The sequence below is a fragment of the Microcebus murinus genome, chromosome 18, assembly GCF_040939455.1.
Source record: "Microcebus murinus isolate Inina chromosome 18, M.murinus_Inina_mat1.0, whole genome shotgun sequence".
Classification (NCBI taxonomy): Eukaryota; Metazoa; Chordata; class Mammalia; order Primates; family Cheirogaleidae; genus Microcebus; species Microcebus murinus.
In genome coordinates, this window is record NC_134121.1 from 53,157,924 (window position 1) to 53,176,706 (window position 18,783).

General features: G+C 38.2%; 1 pseudogene; it reads left to right on the top strand.

Annotated features, from left to right (window-relative positions):
* Nucleotides 1-5,452: 5,452 nt before the first annotated feature.
* LOC105861726 (aldo-keto reductase family 1 member B1 pseudogene) lies at nt 5,453-6,406 on the top strand (annotated as a pseudogene).
* The last annotated feature ends 12,377 nt before the right edge of the window (nt 6,407-18,783 follow it).

Consider the following 18,783-nt stretch of genomic DNA (forward strand, 5'->3'; position numbering starts at 1 on the left):
TTGTGGGCCATCGTTTGCCAATTCTTGTTCTAGACAAGAGATAATAGGGACTTGATTGTGAAAATGACACTTAGATTAGAAAGGTGGGAGACATTGCTGATGTGGAATTTACAGGTCTTGGAGACAATTTGTGAAGTTTGAAAAAAGGAAAGGGTTGACTTTTAAGTTTCAATTTTAGATATCAGCATCTAAGGACATAGATAGATGGATATCAACTGATATAGAGAACTCATAAGAAAGATCAAATTTATAAAGAACATAATGGAATCAATTTGTGATGCGCTGAGCTTGCAGGAAAGTATTTATCCACATGGGCCTGGAGTTCAGGGATGAAGTGAGGGCTGGAGATGTGGATTTAGATGTACAGTACATCAGTGATAATTTGATGATCAAAGTCATGGGAACTGACAAGATATTGGAACTTAAAAAAATCAGTGACCCACAAGGGCTTTAATAAATCTACATTTGATCTCTGAAGACACACCAAAGTATGTAGTATAATTTGAATCACTCACCATAATCTACCTTCCTCCTTCCCCCTGCTCCTGGTAGTGGGAAATGCAGCTTTGAGAACAGAAATAGCATACCCAAAAGTTCATGGCCAGGTTCTTTTTGAATTCTATTAGCAGAGAATGCAAAGGGACTCCTTGGGAAGTTGGAATACTAACTCATTACTCCACAAAAGCAAATGGCCACATCCAGATCAGTTATAAAAGTTGCCTAGTTTTAGGATTTTGTCCTAGGAAGTCAACTGCTATGGTTTGAGTACTTGTGTTCCCCCAAAATTCATATGTTGAAACCCGAACCCTCAAGGTGATAGAATTAGAAGGTGGTAACTTTAGAAAGTGATTAGATCATGAGGGTGGAGCCTTTATGAATGAATGGGGCTCATGTCCTTATAAGAGAGACCCCAGAGAGTTCTTTCACCCCTTCTACCATGGGAGGACAGAAGTCACCCTTTAGGAACCAGAAAGTGAGCCCTCACCAGAAACTGAATAATCTGCCTTGACCTTGGTCTCCTCAGTATCCAGAAGTGTGAGAAATGAATTTCTGTTGTTTATAAGCTACCCAGTTTATGGTATTTTGTTATAGCAGCTGGAATGGACTAAGCCACCAACCAACTCCTAAATGTTAGGCACAGACAGAGGCTATTTCCATTTGGAAAACATTATTATAATGCATTTTTCCCAGTTAAGGAATTAATTAAAGGTGGTATTTTTTTTCTTCCATAAAAATTGTATGTAGTTTAGGCATCCTGTTGATGCTCACTCAGGCCATTAAGTAAAAATGGGTATTCTATTTGGCAGTATAGTGGTTAAAAAAGAGAAAGAAAGAAAAAAAGAAAACACTGCATGGAATTTAAGCATCTGTTCTTTTTGTAGCTGCCTTCTCAATAACAATAAGTGATTAATATTATCATTATTATTCAAAGATGTAGTCATATAAGCAAATATTCGATGCTGAGTTTAAATGTTTCCATAGAAAAATTATCCTGATATTTTGGCCTCTTTATGAAAAAAAATAGGAAATGGGAAAGAGATCTAGGGCAAATTTTTAATAATATGGATTTTTCCCCCTTTCACATAGTGTGAAAGTTACCGTGGTTGCCAGCGGCACTAAAACAGTCAGACCACTTTCAGAAATTCAGTCACCTCTTAAACACTTAGAGGTTGAATTGAGTGAAAACCCGTTTTCAGAAGAGTTTCCAAGGAAGTAGAAAGTTTCCACACCCTACATCTTGTACTAAAAGAAATGGAAACTGGGCTCTGTCTGCCAAAAAGTCTGAATTGTTGTGTCACAGGCTGTTGAACATTATAATCAGTAATAAAAATGCGAACATGCTTGATGCTATATTAAAAGACACTTTGAAAAGCTTAGCCTAATAATGTTTTTTTGATTTATTTTATTTTATTTTATTTTTTTGCAATGCTAACTGTGTTCCCACATTTCAAATAACAATAAGAAAAACAAGAGAGAGGAAAAACAAATAAAATTCAAATTGCTTTAGAATAAATGTACCCCAAACCTTCTTTTTTTCCTCAAAAATCCTTTGGAAAAATCCTAGGATTGTCTATATAATGAGCCAAAGGCTAGTAGTAGAAAATTTAGTCTTTATTTTTCCGATTATGAACATAATTTATGCTTCTATAAAAATTGAAATGATTCAGAAAGTATAGGAGGAAAGTAAAAATCACTCCCAGATTTCTCAGAGATAATCACTGTTAATGTTTCCAGACATAAATCCAGACATCTGTCTACTTGTACATGTATATAAATACATAGTTTATATAAAATATTGTGTAAACATACTTTTACATAAATGGGTGCATATTGTGGGTTTTGTTTGGTTACATGACTTTTTTTCATACAACAATATCTAGTTGACATTTTCCCAAGTCAATAAATATAATTCTACTTGATTATTGATTCTTGTTTTTTTATTCATTATTGTTATTACATGGATATTGTACAATTTACTGAGCCAATCTGTTGGTCATGTAGATTGTTTCCAATTCTGTGAATAGTACTAAGAGAGACATCCTATATGTGTAGTTTGATTATCTTATTAAAGTAAATTCCTTGAAGAGTTTATTCATTCATGTATTCATTCATTTGTTCATTTGGCCCACAAGCATTTATACACGAAGGCAAGTAATGGCTTATGCATAGGGTATTTATAAGGGTTAAAAAGACAAAAATTTTTCTTGTAGAGCTTGCATTTTCAGGAGCAAGAAACAGATGATAAATAAGGAAACAAATAACCAGTTTAGGTGATATGTATTATGGAAACAATAATATAGGGTGGTGCTTTAGAAAGTGATTGATAGCTTAATTTGGATGGATCAGACAGAAAAACTTCAAAGATGAGAGAATTTTTGAGCTGACACCCAAATGTCAAAGTGTGTGCTGGTAGAGGGAAAAACAAGTGCAAAGCTCTCCTGGTAGGAAGAACTTTGGCATGGTCAAGGGACAGAAAAACGCCAGAATGCCTGGCCCCCCTCTGTAAGTGGGGAACACAGCAAGGGAACAAAACAGAGAGCTATAGCAAGGCCAAGTCATGTGGGGCACCAAGGGCGCTGTAAGGTGTTGGGGCTAATGTCTCATTGCACTGGGAAGCAATAGAGAGTTTTATGCTAAGATCATGAGTTTAAAGAGACCATCCTGGCTGCTCTGTGGGCTGTGGGGAGATTTAGGGGCGAGAGAGAGAGAGAGCAGGGAATTCAATCGGAGTATATTTTTGTAATCCAAGGGGAAGTCAGAGCAGAAGGAGTTTTGCAAAGTAGGGTTATAGATCAAGAATTCTGTTTACATCATATTAAGCTTGAAGTGCCCCTTAGACATATGTGTAGGTGCACATGAAGCAGTTGGAATTTGGAGCTTAGGGAAACTATAAATGCTTAGAGAAATAAATTTGAAAGTTATCAGCAGATGGGCAGTATTAAAGGCTTGGAATTGGAGATAAAACTTAAGAAGAAAGTGTAGATAGATAAAAGTAGAGGGCTTAGGACTAAGTCCCCGGGGCTCTCAATGATTTAAAGACTGAGCAGAAGTTGGGAGCAGACAGAGGAGGCTAAGCAGCAGTAGTCAGTGAGGTGGGAGGAAAACCAGGAGAGTGGGTGTCACAGAAGCCAAGAAGAAACGTGTGTTTTTAGTAACAAAAGACCAGTGAACTGTGCTGAGTCCTGCTGTGGTCAGAGTGAAATGGAGACAGCAGAGTGACCACTGGATTTGGCATCACAGATACCACTGGTGACCTTTAGCAGAGCAGAGTGGTGGGGATAGAAGACTGGTCAAAGTGGGCTGAGGAGAGAATGGGCTACAAGGAAGTAGAGGCCAGAGTAGACAATTCCTTCAGAAATTTTACTCTGAAGGGGAGAGAAGATGTGGCAGTGGATAGAGTAAGGTCTAGAAACTATTTTAAATAAAATATTCTAAACGTGTATACATTCTGATGGAAGTGACCCTATGGAGAGAAAGAAATTGATAATGCAAGAGAGGTAGATTAAAACCAAGGAGCTTTGTTCTTGGTTAGGTAAAAGAAGATGGGATCCAGAAAACAAGTGGAAGGGCTGGCCGAAGAAGACATTATGCCAGGGAGTGTGGCAGGCAGTGTGTGTACAGACATGGGTAGGTCAGTAGACCTGGTACTGTTCTTCAAGGGAGTCCTGAAAGTGTGTCTATTTTCTCCTACAATGTGGTAGAAGAAACGCAGTAGGAAGCAAGATTAGAGGCTATGAATGTGGCAAGAGAAGAAGGTGGAAGAAGTTGAGACAATACAAAAACGTATAAAAGAATTGTTTCAGAAAACACTAGGCATGTGTAGTAAGATTGTCAGTTAGTGTTCAGTGCTCATATGGGATATGTGGTTGTTAATTTAAATATAGGCTAGATGACGCGGATAGATGTATATGTGTATATATATATATATATTGCTACACTGTATAGCTACATTCACATGGGCATAAGTGTGGAATAACGAAGTAATTGGTTTAACGAGTTTGGGTTTTCCCTAGGTTTGTATAGCGGAGGGACACAGAGGCAAAGTGATGATATTGTTCACAAAGTCGTGACTGAAAGGACAGACCATGGGATCTCAGCAGGATAAAGCGGAAAGTGTGGAGGTGAGAGAGTGTTATGTGCTGATTGTGTCTCTCCTGAAATTTATGAGTTCAGGTGCTAGACCCTAGAACTTCAGGATGTGACTGTATTTGGAGACAGGACCTATAAAGAAACAACTCAATGAAAGTTAAGTCACTCACGTGGGCCTTCATCCAATATGACACATGTCCTTACAAGAAGTGGAGGTTAGGACACATGACACACAGAGGAAAGACCACGTGAAAGCTGAAGGAGAAGATGGCCATCCACAAGCCAAGGAGAAAGGCCCCAGGAGAAACCAACCAACCCTGCTGACACCTTGATCTTGGAGTTCTAACCTCCAGAATTGTGAGAAAATAAATTCCTGTTGCATAGGCGATCCTGTCTGTGGGACTTTGTTATGACAGCACTAGCATACTAATACAGAAAGGTATAATAAAAATAATAAACAGATTGTTGGGTCAACAAATTATATGGTTAGCCGGCCACACAGAATGGCTGGCATGAGAAGATGAGTACAGATAAGCTTGAAGAACAGGACAGGATGGTGAGAAAGTACGATGCTTAAAAGTAAGATTATGAAGGTGGTGAGGTTGCTAGTGATAACAAAACCAAGGCCAAACCCCTGGGAGTGCTGGAGTAGGGCTGAAGAAAAAGATTATTGGAAGAAAGCTGTGAAGATTGAGAGGACAAGGTGTTTGACGAGTCATGCATGTGGATTCATGTTGAAGTACCTACAAGGGTGACAGAAATAGGGATAGGGAGGAAAACAGTGAATCAATGAAGAAAATATACAACAAATAAAAGAGAGAAATGTGTGGTTGTGGTAGGGAATCTGTAAAACCCAGAAGCTATGGCCAGCTAAATCATACTCAAAAATGGTACCACGATGCTCATGCTGGGGCTGAGCACCTGGAAGTCCCCTCTGGGCAGGTGACTGAGTCTGTGAAGGTAGCAATCAACACTGGGTATCACCACATCGACTGTACCCATGTGTAACTGAATGAGAACAAAGTGGAATTGGCCATTGATCAAAAGCTCGTGGAACAGGTGGTGATATGGAAGGAACTCATCATTGTTAGCAAGCTATAGTGCACGTACCATGAGAAGGGCCTGGTGAAAGAAGCCTGCAAGAATATGCTCAGGAGCCTGCAGCTGGACTACCTGGTCTCCACCTTATTCACTGCTCTATGGGCTTTAAGGCTGGGAAGGAATTTTTCCCGTTGGACAAAGCAGGCAATGTGATCCCCAGTGACACATATTTTGGACACATGGATGGCCATGGAAGAGCTGGTGGATGAAGGACTGGTGGAGCTATTGGCACCTCTAACTTCAACCATCTCCCAATCAAGAGAACCTTAAACAAACCTGGCTTAAAGTATAAGCCAGTAGTTAGCCAGATCAAGTGCCACTCATAACTAACTGGAGAGAAGTTGATCCAGTACTGCCAGTCCAAAGGCATCATGGTGACTGCCTACAGTCCCCTTGGTGCCCCCAACAGGCCCTGGGCCAAGCTCAAGGACCCATCCCAGCTGGAGGATCCCAGGATCAAGGCGATCGCAACCAAGCACAATAAAACTCCAGCCCAGGTTCTGCTCTGGTTCCCCATGCAGAGGAGCTTGGTGGCGATTCCCAAGTCTGTGACACCTGAACATATTGCTGAGAACTTTAAGGTCTTTGACTTTGAACTGAGCAGCTGTGATATGTGACCACCCTACTCAACTACAACAGAAACTGGGCAGAGGCATCCTGTGCCTTGGTGAGCTGTGCATCCTACAAGGATTACCCCTTCAGTGACGAGTTTTGAAGCTGTGCATGCCTGCTCTTCCCAAGTGACCTACGCCTGTGATTCCTGCCTTATCTTCCTTGCACGTGTAGTATGGCCTCAGCTGTGGGACAGCAAGGGGCAGACTGACCAGTGAGGGCTCATCTGGCTTGATGTTGGGTCTGCAGAGTAGGATCAGTGGAGTGGAAGGCTCTTCCAGTTCTCTTTGCCTTTCTTTTGTCCAGCTGGAGAATACAGTCCGAATACCCTTTTTTTTTTTGAGTAAGGAGAAGCAAAATCTACAAAGTGAAAATAGTGCCAGTAACAGTTGAGTTTTGACTCTTGGAACTGTAATCCTTCTAGCCAGAATTCTCTTTGCCTCAAATAAAAAGTGCTTTTGTGAGAAGAAAAAGAAAGAAAGAAGAAAGAAAGAAAGAAAGAAAGAAAGAAAGAAAGAAAGAAAGAAAGAAAGAAAGAAAGAAAGAAAGAAAGAAAGAAAGAAAGAAAGAAAGAAGAAAGAAGAAAGAAAGAAAGAAGAAAGAAAGAAGAAAGAAAGAAAGCAAGAAAGCAAGCAAGCAAGAAAGAAAGAGAGAGAGGGAGAAATTAGGAGATCATCGGTGATAACAACAAAGGTAGGAAATAGGTTTGGTCTGGTAGCATTCAATTCAGAGGAGGTGTTCTAAGGAGGGGAAAGAGTTTGGAAGAGATGATGGGGAGGGAGGAAACCATGATCTGTTTACCTCCAGAACTGAGGTACCTGGGGTTTGAGCAAAAATCAGCCATTAGTGAGAAAACTGCCGATGTAGTAGTGTTCTCAGAGGCACCTCCAAGATGATGTAGGCAAAGATGAAGGTACAAGTCAGAATAGCTATGAAGGTACATAGAGGGTTTTCCTGTGCTCGGGCCATGAGTTCCATACATCAAAGTGGAAGAGTTTGGCAACGTGGGGAAGACAGCATGATACAGGTGCGGCTTAGCAGGTGAGGGATATGTTTCCAGGTGAAGAGGGGTGACCCTGGATGCTGTGGTCCTGCTAGAAACTAGGGTGATGAGGGATGCAAAGCATGTTTTGGAGGATTGTGATTATTTCACCTTCCCAGCTTGAAGACAGCAATGTCAATGGCCTATGGCTCCCAGAGGTGAGCAGAGTCTTCCTTCAAGATATTGAACTCTGAAGGTATTCTTTAGTAGTGTGCTCCTGGAAAGAGTTCTCTTGCTGGAGTGCAAGGAAGGATGAAGTGCATTTACATAAAATGAAAATCTGTATTATTAATAAACATGTAAGGTGCATACTATCATTAATAACCAATTTACTACAAATAAAATGGGATCTATTATGCCTAGCAAATTGACAAATATTAGAAAATAATTTATCCTACTGTGTGTTAGTGAGTGTGGGAAAATGTGTACACTTCTTCACTGTTATGGCTGAATAAAAGGGTACAACCTCTTGGCAGGGCTAGTTTATGGATATGCAATCACATTTTGAACTTGTATCCCTTCAGCCCCCAAATCCCTCCCTGTGCTCCAGTGAGAGTATGTCTTCCCCAGTAGCTTGCAGCTACAACATTTCAGTTATTGTCTACTTTGTGTCATATAATCCTGTTACTCTCAGTGGTAATTATGGGACCATATGCTTCTTCCTCAGAACTGAACTTTCATTTGTGGACCATGCACTTGGCTTGGGGTAACAAAGGTGTGATTTTGAATCATTACTTTTCTATTGTACTTATTAACTGTGTAACTACATGGCCTATTTTAACTACAACTTTTTCAGCTGGAAGATTAGGATCATAAACCTCATCTGACTGAGATCCTTGAGCATGGAATGAAATGAAATTATGAAATAAGTATGAGATGGTGATCGTAATATCACCATTCAAACTTATTAAGGCTATTTATCCCTTTGGGGGGGGTGGTGGCTAGAATAGCATTGTGGTAGATAGTGTTTTCCAAAGATGGTTGCAACAATATTTGTCATTCTACATGTAACTTAAGATGTGACCTTTCCATCCCCCCATGAAAATGTCAAGTATAACTTTCCTATTCTTGAATCTAGGCTGGCCTTTTATCTTGTTTGCAAAGAATAAACTATACAACACCATGAAGAATCACCCAGCTAAGTTCTATGCAATTTCTTGATCCAAAGGATACAATAAATAGTAAAATTGTGAGGTCAGTTTGTTATGTAGCAATAGTGACTAGAATAGGAACCATTGATAGAAATGAGAATTTTTTCCAGAATAGATTAGAATAAAAAGTGACTTGTTGGTGCGGGGTATGATTCTTGCTTTGGGAATGGATTAGAATAGATATAGGAGCAGAGTGAGGCAATGGTAGGATTATTCCATGGAGAGTTAATGGCATAAGTGGTATGGAAGGAAGCACTGTTGGTGCCAGGTTAGGAAGGGAAAGAAGTAAGGATGGAGAGTTGGGTAATGAAGGAAATGAAGCATGAGGTGTTGAAGATATGGGGGTCTCAACTCAGCTTAAGGCTGTGTGCTGAGGGAGTCATGGAGTGACAATGTTGGGTAATTTGAGGAGTCAGCATATTGTGGTCAGAAAAGAAACAAAATACTGGAAATTAAAATTTCAGAAGTAAAACATAGGGGGTAATGATTATATGTAAAATATGGTTTTGGATAGTAGAGGTGAATGTTATAGATGAAGATCAAAGAAATTTGCAAGTAGAATTTTGACACGTTGGTGTATTAGTCAACTCTTGCTGTGGCTGCAAACAACCCCAATATCTCAGGGGCTTATAAAAATGCATTTGCTTATGTCAGGATGAGATTGTTTGTGACCTGGTTCTGCTGGGCTCAGCTTCATGTCCAAGCTCACTAAGTAGCCCCTGTTTGGCATTTGCTGTTCTGATGGTGGAGGACAAAAAGAAAGAGGCAGAAACAAACAAGGGAGGCATATTTCAAGGTTCAGCCTGCATGTGTTGTACCTCCTATTCATCTATATTCCATTGGCCAAAGCAAGCCACATGGCCCATCCCAAAGTCAATGGGGCAAAAGAAGAATATTTTGCTTACAGGGAAAGATGGTGCACAAATAATTCAATCTACCATGATCGATAATATAGATACTGAGGTTGTCACAATGGGTGTTATGTGTTCTTACCATGAAAAGGAAGACTGTAGGCCAGTTATCAAAGCTCAAAAAGATAGCCATTATAATAGATAGAAATGTATAGCTAATTTCATCATAAAATTGTCAAAAAGATCATGTTAGTATTAGAACTGAGCTGGTCAATGACTACATTTTAGAATTTGTGTGCTTTGTATTCTGTTGTAAAACTGTATCCTTCAACTAGAAACCAACTAAGTGGTTCAGCAAAGCCAAGTAAATACAGTGAACTAGATACAGATCTGTAAAAACTCACTACATTGACTCTTTTCCTTTTGTAGCCTTTTTGTTTTTTCAAAAGCATCATAATTCCACTATGTCTTCATGTTGATAAATGTGCAGGAGTGAAATGCCAGTCCATTGAGTGGGTTGGAAAATTTTCATGTCTACAATCAAAAGCTTGGCTAGCATCTTGCATTTCTTTTTGTATTTAATTAGACACTAAAGATATAGAGAAGTTATTTTTTTGGAAACTCCAACTAGTTGCATGACTAAGTCTTAATTAAAACAAGGATTTGGTTTCAAGAAAGTACAGCACGGAAGACCTAGTTCTGCTTCTGGTGTGTTTTGGGAGGAAGTACCCACGGAAATCCCTTGATAAGACTCCCTTCAGAACCTTATAACTCCAGCTTGTTACAAATGAGGGTAGGTACAAAAACTTGTACCTATCCCCGCATAAAGCTTTTTCTAAGAATCTCTGATACTCTCTTATCTATCAAAATTATGAGAAAGGGAGTATGATATAATGAATTATGCTCGATAATAATGAAAATAGCTAACATTCATTGAGCTAAGTAGGAGGCATTTTCACTGTACATAGATTTCCTTAAGTGAATCCTCCTAATAACAACTCTATGAGGTCTTACTGTTATTATCGGATCCATTTTACAATTGTGTAAACCAAAGCATGAAACGGTTAATTACATGTTACACAAGTTGCACAAGTTACGCATATAATAATTAGTGGAATCAGGATTCAAATCCAAGTAGGGTGGCTCAAAATCCTGAATTAACCAATGCAATGAACCCATATTTCCCAACTGTGTGCTAAGACACTCTGGGGTAGTGTAGCAAACTCCTGAGGTTACCATGAGATATTTTAATTTTTCTAGAGAAACACAGCAACATCTGTTAGACAGTATAGATGATTATATCTAAATTCATTTGGACCTAACTACTCAATACATAGAATTGTTAGTTAGTTATTTTGGCTTGTAAGTGGTGTACTTCCTCCTCATTTACATTCCATGTAAATGGCTTAGGGGTGCCTTGAAAACATTGCTGAGAAATGGAGGGTGTTATGACATGAGAGTATTTGTGAACCTCTGCGGTATTCTGTCTCCATACATCAACTTAAGTGCCCAGTAGGATTCTGAGCATCTCTATCATAGGCCACTGGCATCTTTCACATCTGAATCATTAGCATTATTGTTTCTACTTTTTTTCTGTTATCATCATTAGCATTTTTCATCTTAATCCCCACTATTGTCATTCTGAGTAGTTATTGTATTGAGAAATAAGTTTGGCTAAAACAATTATAAGGAGGGTAGATTGCTTTGTTTTGCCCATTCTGAATTTCTAAAAATTGAGTCTAAATAGGAAAGGTCCACCTGATGCAGCTACTCACATGCGAGGGATCTTAGAGTGGCGTTTTAGCTCGAGATGTTATATTCTGATGAAAAAGAATGTATTGAGATTAGCTAACAGCGTAGTCTGTCACGGGAGCTTCATGTAGATAGCTTAATATGCAAGTTTAAATTAATATTTAAGAAATATTCTCAACTTTCTCAGGAAAATCTTGTATTAAAATTTTTTTCTGGTATGAATTTTTTGTTTCTTCTTCCTAAAAATTTAATGATAATTCTTAACTACTGTCATTTCAGCAGCACTTCAGTCCAGGACTGAATTTTTTTCTAGATTTTTGGAATTCATTATGATGATCCATTTTGTCTCATACAATTACCCATTTTTTGCTTCAAAGCACTTATTCTTAACACTAAAGAATTCTTAATCTTTGTTTATGTATTTGTTCAGGTTTTATGTTGAATTCCTAGTATTTATTAACCACGTTCTTTGAAAAGTTTTGTTTTCATCTAATATTCTCTGCTAATTGCTGGCCACCTTTTCTTCCTATTATAGAAAGTTATAGGACAAAGCCCTATTTTTCTGATTCTCTAACCTAATCACTCCAGGCTTGCCTTTTCTGTCCAGTAATAATAATTAGCTATCCAAGGCCATGAAAAATCATATTTAAAACCCTTTAAGGTAAATCTCTCTGCTTGGCATCTGTCAATCAAATGGATTCCCCTTTCCTTAGCAGCATGACTTGACTTTTCTAAAGCCATTAAACATGAATCCTTCTCCTACTCTCTGCTGAGTAATAGTAGCCTGGGTCTTTTTTTCCCCCCAATAATCTGTCTATAATTGGGTAGCCTTGTTGACATACAGTAATGTTATGGACTGAATGTTTGTGTCACTCCCAAATTCATATGTTGAAACCCTAACCCCCAATGCAATGGTATTTGGAGTTGGAGCCTTTGAAAGGTAATTAGGGTTAGATGAGGTCATAAATGTGGGGCCCTCATAATGGGATTAGTATCCTTATAAAAAGAAACAACAGAGAGCTTGCTTCCTCCCTCTCTCTCTCTCTCTCTCTCTCTCTCTCTCTCTCTCTCTCTCTCTCTCTCCCACATGAGAACACAAGAAGGTGGCTGTCTGCAAGCCAGGAAGAGAGCCCTCATAAAAAGTCGACCATATTGGCCCCCTAATCTTATACTTCTGGCATCCAGAAGTGTGGGAACATAAATATCTGTCATTTAAACCACCCAGTCTATGGCATTTTTTTATGGCAGCCCAAGGTGTCTAGTATAAGCAGCTACTCATTTTGGGGGTTGCTTGTTCAATTGATGATCAGTATCCTAATGTATTGTCAACTAATTTCATTGTAACTTAAACTGATAACCTATATACACTATGAACTGAATAAAATAAGGTGATAAAAATCCTTAGCCAAAGCATCAACTTGTTTTTGCCTGAAATGAATAGATAGATCCTCTAATCCTCTTCCCATTGGGCCAAAAACATGTAGTCACCAATTGTTGTCTTTAGATAAAATTCACAAAATAAATGTAGACAACCAGTGTAGACTTCTACTGCTCAGAAAATGGACCGCCTTTGCTTCTAAAATATGTAACTCAGCTGTGAGTGACACTGTAGCCGTCTGTGACTTGCTAGGAAATATGCAGACATTGCTTTAAATGTTAGAACATGTCTAAACAGCGTTAGTGTTTTGTAATAACAAAAACTGTAAACAAGTAAAATCATATTAAGCTTAAACAGCAGAATGTGCTGGCATTATAGATGATTCATTACATTTTATGCTGAAATGAATATAATTTGAGTAATTTGGGAGAATGGCTCTCTGTATGAGTAAATTTTCCACTTTTTTTGCTTCATTGAAAACTTTTCTGAAAGATGAGTTTATTTTTAGTTGGTTTGGTGAATATCAATTAAAAATTGAAGGCAAACCTTAACATGCCAATAATTCTATTTTATGTGTGTATACAAAGTGGAAAATAAGCACTGTGTTTTGTTTCATACTCCACTGCACTTGTGAGTTGAGACAAACTTAGCATCCAAATATTCCTACTATTTCCTGTATATTGTAGTATTGCATCCTACTGATATCTTACCTTTGAGAATTTTCTCATTGCATTCATATAAACAAGTTTTTAAGTCATATATGAAGGCTTATTTTTAGCCATGTAAAAGATATCTACTTTTTAATTTCATATTTTCTCTTCTATTTTTATTATTTTGATAGATCTTTCTGATTTTGGCCTTCATCCTTTTTCTGTATTTTGTATTTTAAGGCATGTTTCTTTCTAGGGTCACATCTCAAAATCTTGTCTCCAATAGAAGAGAGTTCCCCAGTGCTGGGTCAGTAACTGAGGCTAGGAAAGCTATATAAGAATATATTTAGGATCTTTCTAAAAATAACAAGTTTGGTGTCTAAGCTTTAGGAATGTTGATCTTGTAGGTCTGGGATATGGTCCAGGAATCTATATATTTTTTTTAGAAAGCTCCTGATTTCATCTTGATATGCAGCCAAGCATAGGGACCACTGAAGAAGGAGTATTTGCAGGTACCTTTCTTGTTTGTGACGACTTTACCCTGAGGTTGCTATTTTAAAGTGAACCAACACTGAATTCATGATGATTAATTCTATGTGCTCGGATTAAACATTGTTTCTGGGTGTATCTGTGAGGGTGATTTCAGATCAGATTAGCACTTGAATCAGTGGACTTACTAGAGCATGTTGTCCTCCCTGGTGTGGGCAGGCACCATCCAATCCAGTGAGGGCCTGAGTAGAGCAAAAGGTAGAGGAAGGAGGAATTTGCTCCTTTTTTTCCTGCCACACTATTTGAGCTGGGACATCCCATCTCACCTTCTCCTGCCCTCATACTGGGATTTACATCATCATCTCCTCTGGTTCTCAGACCTTGGGAGTTGAACTGAATTAACACCACTGGCTTTCCCGGGTTTTCAGCTTACACATGGCGGATCATGGGACTTCTCAGCCTCCATAAAAGCATGAGCCAATTCCCATAAATCTCTCTCCACACACACACATATACATACATATACACTATTGTTCTATATATAATAGTCTATATATTCCACATAAAATATTTATATACTATTGATTTTATGTATTTTATATATAGTATGTGTGCATATGTGTATATATATCCTTTCTATCCTATATATTGTTGTGTTTCTCTGAAGAACCCTGACTAGTACAATTAATCTAAAAAGTATGTAGTTTGAAATAAGTCCTATTATTTCTTGGCCTCAGTTTCTTAATTTGTAGAACTAAAAATTTGAACTATCTCTAAGAATTGGCAAACTTGTAATGCAAACAGACTTCTTTTAGTTCTGAATTATTTAGATAGGTTCTTCATTATGCCTTCATGGGCAGTTTTAGTCTTTGCTGTTTTGCAAGATGACTCTGGTAATATAATTTCTTTATCCTTGTTGAAATTATATCATCTGCTCTTTAGTTAAGGATTTATTTCTCTTTTCTTGGAACCATGCAGAGCTCTTTGAAATATTTGCCTTTGCTGTGAGGCCACACCTCTTCCTTAGACCTGCCGATTGGGTATATAATTGGATCAGGAAAATTTATTACCATTATTAAAATAATGATACAAAATATATGGCCTACTGATGCTAGGCTGATTATCTTGCCTTTATATTAGAAATAAAATGTATAGAGATTAAAAACACATTAGCTATTTAATGCTTGATGATTTGATTGAAAATTAGTAAGTAAATGAATTCTGAGTGCCTCTTTTATAGTAGGCATTCTGCTAGGCACTCAGAAGGCAGAAAGCTTATAAAAATCTGTCTAGTAGAAAAAATAAATCTTCTGCCTTATTTCCTTATTTAAACTGCAATGATAAATAATTGGTACTTATATAGGCAGAGTGCTAAACTCAATCTCCAGGACTAAAGAAAGATTTTGGTGGAGGTAACAGCTGTAATGCAAACAGACTGCTTTTAGTTCTGAATTATTTAGATAGGTTCTCCATTATGCTTATATGGGCAGTTTTAATCTTTGCTATTTTCTAAGATGACTCTGGTAATGCAGTTTCTTTACCTCTGTTGAAATTATATTACCTACTATCTAGTTAAGGATTTATTTCTCTTTCCTGGAACCATGCAGAGCTCTTTGAAATATTTGTCATCTTAAATAATGAAGGCAGGGGTGGCGAATTGGGAAGATTTTTTAGGTAGGAGAGAGAATGTGAGCCCAGTCCTGGAGGTTTGCAGTTATGGTGTGTTGGTTGAGACTGAAAATACTTTGGTTTGCTTGAACGTCAGATAGGAGCAGGAAGAAAATGAGTTTTGATTGCTTGTGAGTTTAGAATTAGTGAAGTACAATGAAGTACAGATGGCTTCTTCTAAAGGCAATGCCTAGCTTACGTAAACCAAAAATACAGAATCAGGATTCGAAACTATGTCTGACTGCAATTTGGGTTTTTTTGCCACTATACCTAACATAGTATAAGGTATAATAACTTAAGAGCATCTATCCCACTTGGTGGCCAGAAAGAATGCATGTGATGTGAGCGTGAGGGTAAGGGTGAGTTCTCATTTGACTCTATCCCACTCTTCTATAATAAACCTGTAAGTCTGATTATATATTAGCAAATAGATTGAAGCTGATGGAGGTAAGCCAATTGCCTTCTGTGATGGCTTTTCTTGAATAGATGTGCTCATGCAGGAGATTTATCCTAAGCTCCTGGAGCTCAGTGATATCTTTTTTATATTTCTGCCTTGTCTGATGCCTTCCCAGTGCTAGTACAGTCAGCCCTTCATATCCCTTGGTTCTGCATCCATGGATTTAGTCAACTACAGATCGAAAATATTTGGAAAAAAAATTCCCCAAAGTTCCCAAAAGCAAAACTTGAATTTGCTACATGATGAGTATTATGTTGAATCTACATGCACGAAGTGATGTGTAGGCATTGTATTAGGTATTATAAGTAATCGAGAGATGATTTAAAGTAGATAAAAGATGTGCATAGGTTATATGCACATACCACCCAATTTTACACAAAGGACTTGAGCATCCTTAGATTTTGGTATCCACTGGGGTCCTAGAACAAACCTCCTATGGGTACTGAGGGACACCTGTGTATAATAATGACTTAGTTAATGTTATTTGTATTAAGTAATGGGCAGGATGAAAGGGCTTTAATTAAGATAAGCTACCAAAGTTACATAACATACTTTTAAATGTTAACTCACCATAAGTGTGCATAATGTCATATATAAGATTAAATATAGGGAAAAGCACTTTAATAAGACATTCTGGTATATTTTCTGAATGGTATATTGGCACAGAGAAAGAGAAGGAGAGAAATAGGAACACAGAGACACAAATACATAAAATGAGCTGTAATTGATATTAGATAATTTTTCAGCGGAGTTAATATTAGAAACCACAAACATCTACACAGTGAAGTGGCTATAGTTTAAGATACAGTCCCCCATCCCCAGGCTGTACTGGTCCATAGCCTGTTAGGAACCAGATGTGCATCACTGCCTGAGCTCTGCTTCCCCTGGAAAAATTGTCTTCCATGAAACCTGGTGGGTGCACACAGCAGGAGGTGAGCAGTGGGCTGGCAAGGGACACTTTAAAGCTTCATCTACATTCTGCTCCACTCCCCACTGCTCACATCACCGCCTGAGTTCCCCTTCCCTGCTCCGTCCATGGAACCAGTCCCTGATGCCAAAAATGTTGGAGACCACTGGCAAGGATCACACCTCTCATCTTGTAAGAACAATCAACAGTGGCCACAAAAAGTAGAAGTATATCGCTAGTTTATGGAAATATGATCAGAGAAAATAAAAAATCTTCTCTGAATCCCAATGAAATGGTTGCCCTGAGTGCTTTTATAACAATTCATAAGCAAATGCTATCCGATAAAATTAACTAGTCACTTAAACATGGCCTTTTATTTGCTTTTTAATTTTCCTCCGAAGCCTGCTTACCTTGCCCCATTCTTCATTTTTATTGGATTCTTTTGGAGAACATAAATTACAAGAGGCATTTGTAAGCAAGAAGGTGATTAATAATACAAACCACTGAAATGATGATGCAGAGCCATTCGTGCCGACACGGAGAGATGAAAAATATGAAATCTCAACAGTTTTGCCTGATTGCACTAGAAAATTAAAACCAAACCTTGGATATTTTGGAATGGTTTGATTAGAGACAGGTGAGAGCATTTGGTTATTCTAGAATGCTCTGTGGTTTTAAGGTTGAGTCTCTGATATTCCTGAGCATGTTCAGACTGAGCACATTTCAAAATGCTGTGGGGGGCCAAGTCTGTGCTTCGTCTAAGCAGAGACGTGTTTCAGACTTTGGGAATGAAGTGTAAGGTCATGCAATGTGCTCTCCAAGTGCAAAGATGCTAATTTGATTATGAATTCCTGACAATTCCATGGATCCACTTCATTTCGCTCTGCCAGGAGACAGAGCAATTAGCATGATTAGTCTTTGATTATGCTTGAGTCATCTCTCTCTTCCTTTTTGCTGTCTTTAAAGGGAGTGATTTCCATCTAGACTCTCAGCTGACTGATTCTGTGCCATTTTCCTCAGTTTTTATGATGAGTTGAAAACACTCGCAGGAAGAGTAAACTTCAAAATTTTATTCAGTTGTGTGGATTTTTAGGTTCCAGCTACTGACTCTATAATATCCCACTTCCAAGAAAATCAAATATAAATTTTAGTTTATTTTATTGTGGTAGGAATCCTTAATATGAGACCTACCCTCTTAACAAATTTTTAAGTATACACTATTATCAATTATAGGTACAATGTTACATAGCAGATCTCTAGAGCTTACTGATCTTGCTTGACTCTAACTTTATGCATGCTGATTAATAATAACTCCCCTCTTGCTCCTCCCCTCAGCACCTGGAAATCATCACTCTTAGATTTTATGAATTTTACTGTTTTAGGTATCTCATATAAATGGAATCAATGCAGTATGCGTCTTCCTGCGACTGGCTTGTCTCACTTAGCATAACGTCCTCAAAGTACAACCATGTTCCGTACTGCAGAATTTCCTTCTTTTTTCTAGGAAAAGTCTTGTGTGTAAATGCTGTATTTTCTTTGTCTATTCATTGTCAATGGGCATTTAGGTCATTTCCACATTTGGGCTATTGTGAATAGTGCTGCAAGGAACGTAAGAACACTAATATTTCTTCTAGATCGTAATTTCAATTATTTTGATACATACACAGATGTGGCATTGCTGGATCATATTTTACTGTTATTTTTAGTTTTTTGAGGAAGCTCCACGCTGTTTTCCATAGCAGCTGCACCATTTCTGTATTCCCACCAATAGGGTGCAAGGGTTTCAATTTCTCTACACCCTTGTCAACATTTGTTGTTGCTACTGAACCGAACTGGGGTCCATTTGCCTGGTGCAGTAAAGCCAGGCACTAATGCTGAGATTTGAAGCCGGAGACAAAAAGCATTTATTGCATGGCACAAAGCAAGGAGCATGGACAGTTAGCACTAAAGACCCAAATTCCCTGCTGGTTTACAAGCAAGGGGCTTTAAAGGCAGGGGTACATGCCAGGAGAGCAGAAGTTGCAGGCAAAATTATAAATCAATACATGGAGGTTATCCATTGGTTTGGCCCAAAAAGGACAGATACCTTGTAGCTAGGGCTTACGGGTGATAGGTGATTCAGCAATTCTTTAATT